Source organism: Carassius auratus, unplaced genomic scaffold (genome assembly GCF_003368295.1).
Source record: "Carassius auratus strain Wakin unplaced genomic scaffold, ASM336829v1 scaf_tig00037175, whole genome shotgun sequence".
Classification (NCBI taxonomy): Eukaryota; Metazoa; Chordata; class Actinopteri; order Cypriniformes; family Cyprinidae; genus Carassius; species Carassius auratus.
The window spans coordinates 81,293-87,326 of record NW_020526359.1 but is presented as its reverse complement, the minus strand read 5'-3'; positions in this window follow the sequence as shown (position 1 = coordinate 87,326).

Genomic DNA, 6,034 nt, shown 5'->3' with positions numbered 1-6,034 from the left:
TGCTGCTGCAGTGTGTTACGTGACAAGCAATGACACGTCACCATGGAAACGCCATCCCCCCTCTCACAATATAGTTCCCACGTCCCTAGTGTGTGCGTGCTGGCTTTAGCGGTGCAGTCAAGGATACTTGTAAAACTCATGTTTGTTGTGACTGCCAGAGTTGTATGCAGGGCGAGTGCGGAGAGGGGAAATCTATATCGTCTATATCGTTGCTTTTTTCGATATTAATATCTTGAAAGTTCATATCTAGATATAGATACGATAACGATATATCGTTCAGCCCTAGTAAATATTCTGATTAAATATCTCCAGAACCGGATTATCCATAAAGGCACTTGGGCCAGTGCCCAGGGGCACCAACCATTCACACAACTAGGGGGGCACCACATGACACAAGCTTTAAAATAATTTTTCGTAATGATGTAAAGTTATTCGCTGTCAAAGTGAAACTATACAATCCGAACGCACCCCTGGCGCACACAGCGACTCAGCAAGTGAGCAGGTGGGTTAATGACGAGATAAGATTGTGATTGGCTAAGGCAGAGTCATGTGTTTCATGGTAGCCAATCAGAGCCAGTATTTTTACACACATGTCGGCACACGCGGCAGTGGCAGCGCCAGCGGCGCCAAACACACACACACACACACACGCAACAGCTACACAGAGATTCGCAGCAGCAGCAGAAATGGCGAGTCAGGAGCAATCTGGTGAAAAGTTGGCATTTTCAAGGTGGAGATATAAGCACTACTTCAAATTCATTGTGGTCAAAGGCAAGAACGTGCATGTAATGTGTACATGTAATGTGTGACATGCATCTACAAAGCTAGTGACCAAAAACACTTTTCTTACAAAGATAATACTTGAAGTGTAGGATAAAACTCTTAATGTCTGTTGACGTGCAGTAAATATTGAAAGTTATGTACCTGTCTGTTCTACTCATTTCAACTGACTTGTGAAAACTGCAAAAAAAAAAAAAAAAAAAAAAGGACAAAATATAGCATATACATATGATATATAGCAACTTTTTTTTTTTTTTTTTTACAGTAACGCAAATAGTTACTTTCCCTGGTAACGAGTTACTTTTATTATAGAGTAATTCAGTTACTAACTCAGTTACTTTTTGGAACAAGTAGTGAGTAACTATAACTAATTACTTTTTTAAAGTAACGTTCCCAACACTGATGCTAACAGCAGGTGGGGGTCCGCTAGCCAATGCCGGCACCCAGGGCTGCTTCAATAAAATATGAAACCCTGCCCCACTGGAAATAACCAGGTAAATTAACACTATTTTCCTAAATCTGGTAAGACGCTGAGCCTCGCGATGTGTTCGCGCCACCATCTTGGTCTTGTTTAGTTATCAGTTTCATTGTATTATGAGAGTTACTTCCTGGCCATTAGGGCTGCACGATTCTGGATAAATTGAGAATCACGATTTTTTGATCTCATATAGAGATCACGATTCTCCTACGATTCTTTATTATTATTATTACTATTAACATTATCATTATCACAAGTATATAAATTAATTATTTTATTTTGCAAGGAGTCTTTAAATTGATCAAGTGTGACAAAGACATTTATAACAAAATATTTCTATTACACACAATTATTGTTCTTCTGAACTTTCTATCAAAGAAACCTGAAAAAAATCTACTCATCTGTTTTCAACATAATAATAATAATAATAATAATAATAATGTTTTTTTGAACGGCAAAACAGCATATTAGAATGATTTCTGAAGATCATGTGACACTGAAGACTGGAGTAATGATGCTGAAAATACAGCTGCACACCACAGAAATAAATTACATTTTAAAATACATTCAAGTGAAAGCAGTTATTTTAAATGGTAAATATTTCAAAACTTTACTGTTTTTGCTGTACTTTGGATCAGATAAATATAGTTTGGTGAGCAGAAGAGACTTTAAAAAAACATTACACATCTTATGGTTCAAAAACTTTTGACTGGTAGTGTATATATAATATATTTAAAACCCCAGTTTTTTTTATATTAGAATGATGAAAAAGTTGTTTAGATCACTGATTCAAGGACTCACTCATAAACCTACTACACTTGTCTCATTTCTGGATGAATCAGCGTTTTTGAACGATTCTCTTGAATGAAAAATTAATTCATTGACAAATAAATTAAGACACTTGTCGCCACCTATTGGTGAAACAATGCAATCGACACAAACGTTATTTAAAGCGCAGTACTTTCAAAAGGGGATTTGTTATATTTTGATCGCTGCCATATAGACATCAATGTTTATATTTAAACTATAAACTTTATCCCAGTATTTCTGTGATAATATAAATGACTGTAAGACAGATATAATACTGTGTAGTTGAAAAGACTGTTTGTGAAGATGTTTCTTAACCAAACATGGTAAGAGCTCTCTCTGTGTCAGCGGCAGTGCGCGCACGGATTTGAATGATCCGGTAAGACTTTGTCAAAGGTTTAACAGACTCGGGGAATCGTTGTCTTTTAGAAATGAGATCGAGAGGGTGTCTGAATCGAGATCGCGATCTTTTAACGATTAATCGTGCAGCTCTACTGGCCATGCTGTTGAAAAAAAATAATGCTTGAAACTTATGGGCATTTTATATAAAACATCCTTTGTTTTTCAAGAACATATGTGCAGCATGCACATAAGATATATGCTGCTGGAGATTCATAATGCAAATTCATTCTTTGCCAGCAGGAGTTGCTTCTGAAGCGGCAGAGACAGTGGTTTCCACAGTAACAGCTGTACACAAAGCAGAGCTCCAGTATTTAACCTCCTAGATTGGTAATTGGTTGACTAATTTTTTTTAGCTAGCATATATTAGTTGTTCAACATCAAAATGTATGTGAATATCTCCCCTGTAGTGAAACAATGGATTGTATAACAGTAAGCTTTTACATGCAGATATCTTTGCCTCTTAAGAATTTCTACTTTATGTCACAGAGGTCATCAGGACCTCCCATCTTGTGACCAACAAGTGATTAGGACATGTATTATGTTGCTGTGTCTGAATGTTAGAAAATAAGTTGAATATGGATTCAGTCTGCTGTTTACTCTGAGAAGCTGGCTTAAATGTCTGTTTGATATGAACTGTACCTGGTAAGGTTCAGGGCTGAGCCAGGCAACCTTGAACAAAGATAAGTGTTTCTCTGCATATTTGTGTTAATATCTGTCTGTGCAGGGAGATGTGGGGACAGCCCCAGGAAGAAACGTTCATCTGCAATTACCGATGTCCAGGCTATTACAGATGGACAACTACAGGTGTCACCAAAATGCATCATCTCTCAGAGAAGGTGAAAAAACACGAAAGAGCAAAGATGCATGGATAGTAGGGAGCAGTGTAATATAAGTGAGAAATGTGAAATGAGCAGTGTAATATAAGTGAGTTGTGTAAACCATGATTTATGTGACTAAAAATTATTTCTTATTAAACTGAAATCGAAAAACTTTTTTTGGAAAAATCACATCCTGGTGTCAGTCTTCATTTGCTGCTGAATGTTAACACACATATAGAAACTCACTACGGCTGGACAAGGCATCACAATATGCTGTAGGCCTACATTATGTTACAGTACTTATTCTGTCTCTTATTTTCTACAAGAATAAACACTATTTTCTTAAAGAATAAGAATTACAATTGTCCCTTATTTTCCATTTCTGAAGTGAGTTAATTGGCAATGATGAAGTACTTATATTTTGACTCCCGTGATTTTATCTTGGTCATAAAAAAGATAAATAAATAAATAAAAAATTGTTGGAAATATGCGAGTAAAACATTACAAATAATAAAATATATTATAATAGAAAGCACAAAGGCGGCACTAAAATGCCAGTACAAAAAAAACAAAAAAAAACAAACAAAAAAACAAAACAAACAAAGACATAAAGGGCTGAAAAGTAGTCCACTCCAGCCCTGGTTTCTTCTCATGTTTTTCTCTTTACGGGCCACAAGAGAAATATTATTATTAAGTGAATAATATAGGACAGCTATATAGGCTACTATTATCATTATATGTTGAAGTAGTTTCTTCTCTTGTTGTCTCTCACAGAATATGCAGCGTTAATGCAGTGTTAGAAAATAGTGTCGGTTTTTTGTATTTTTACTTTCACTTTCTTTATGAATTGACTGAAGTTCACGGCATATCTCCTGCACAGTTTCCGCATTGTTTGCTTGTGTTGCTTGACCCCTCCCCCATAATATCAGTTGTTTATAGGCCACACATAAGCCACTTTATTGTTTTTTAATGTTTAATCTTTAATGTTAATGAAAGTGACAACCAAAAACAGGAAAATCCTTGGGGGGCTGAGTCCTGTCCTAGCGCCACTGACACTGACTCTCACTGCAAGGAAATACAACCAGATTTCTGGAAATGTTGGGTTTTTTGTTTGTTTTCTGTTGTTGTAGATTTTATTTGAATAAAATGAAAACTGAAAGACTTTCTAATCACACGAGCCAATATTTTATTAAAAAATAGAACAAAGATTACACAACAAATGTTTAAATGGACAAATGTTACACTTTTATCAACTAAATGAGCTCATTTCAAATGTGATGACTGTTACAGGTCTCAAAAAAGCTTGCAAGGGGGCAGCAAAGGGCTAAAAATAATCAAAAAAGATTCAGCTGGGAGAAGATCTATCATCTAATTAAGTTAATTGACATCAGCTCTGTAACATCAGCTATAAACGAGAGGCAGAGTCGGAAAGATGGAACTCAAACACATGATTAATAATATTCAGAATGCTATATTCAAAATTGAAAGATGGACATATGACTGGGGATTTAAGATGTCAGTTGCTAAATCATGTTATATGCTCTTTACCAGGAAAAGAAAGTTAGGAAATATACAGCTCAAACTATATGGACAGAATATGGAAAGGGTAACAAAGTTCAAATATTTAGGATTATGGTTTGATGAGAAATGTCTATGGAGGACACATGTTAAACAGATTGAAACTAAATGTATTAAAGTACTTAATCTTATGAGATCAGTTTCAGGATATGATTGGGGCGCAGATAAACAGTCCTTACTTGATATATACAGGGCCTTAATAAGATCATGCATAGATTATGGGTGTATGGTTTATGGAGCGGCAGCCAAGAGTGTCTTAGGAAAACTAGACAGAATACAGTTCAGAGCTCTTAGGCTTAGTATTGGTGCTATTAAAACAACTCCTACTAATGCGCTACTGGTAGAATATAAAGAATTACCACTAAACTTAAGACAGACTGACATACTGGGTTAAGTTAAAAGGATCTGGGAATGAACAACCAGCTACAGAGGTCTTGAGTGATTGCTGGGAGTATTTGCAGGAACGAAAAGGTAAAGGATTTGGCTGGAATATTAATAGAGAAGTGAAAGAATATGGTCTAAAGAGATTTGAGTATGGCCCAAATATGGTATGGGGTAATGTTCCTCCATGGATATGTCCCAGCCCTAATGTAGACTTGAAACTTTTAGAGCTAAAGAAAGAATGGACTGAAAGGAATGCTGATAATATTGGATATTTGGTTCAAGAATACGTTAAGCAGAACTACTATCAGTACATACCTATATTCACATATGGATCTAAAGATTTGAGGAATGATCATGTAGGAGTAGGAGTGTACATACCAGAATTTGATGTAACAATTTGCAAAAGAATTAATGACAATTTATCTGTATTTACAGCTGAAGTAGTAGCCATAATTTTAGGATTGCAATGGGTAGAAGAAGTAAGACCTAAAAGAGTTATTATCTGTTCAGACTCTGTTGCTGCACTTAATAGTTTGAACTCAACTGAAACGATAAGAGAGGATTTACATAACGAAATATCCACAATAATGTTAAATATAGAGAGAATTGGAATTAATCTTCAGTTTTGTTGGGTTCCATCTCATACTGGTGTGGAGGGCAATGAGATTGCAGATCTGACTGCAAAGAATGCACTGAAACTAAAGGATGAGGAAATAATGAAAGTCCCATTTGGTAAAAGTGAGGCCAAATCGTTAATTAAAACAAAAATAAGAGAATCATGGCAGAA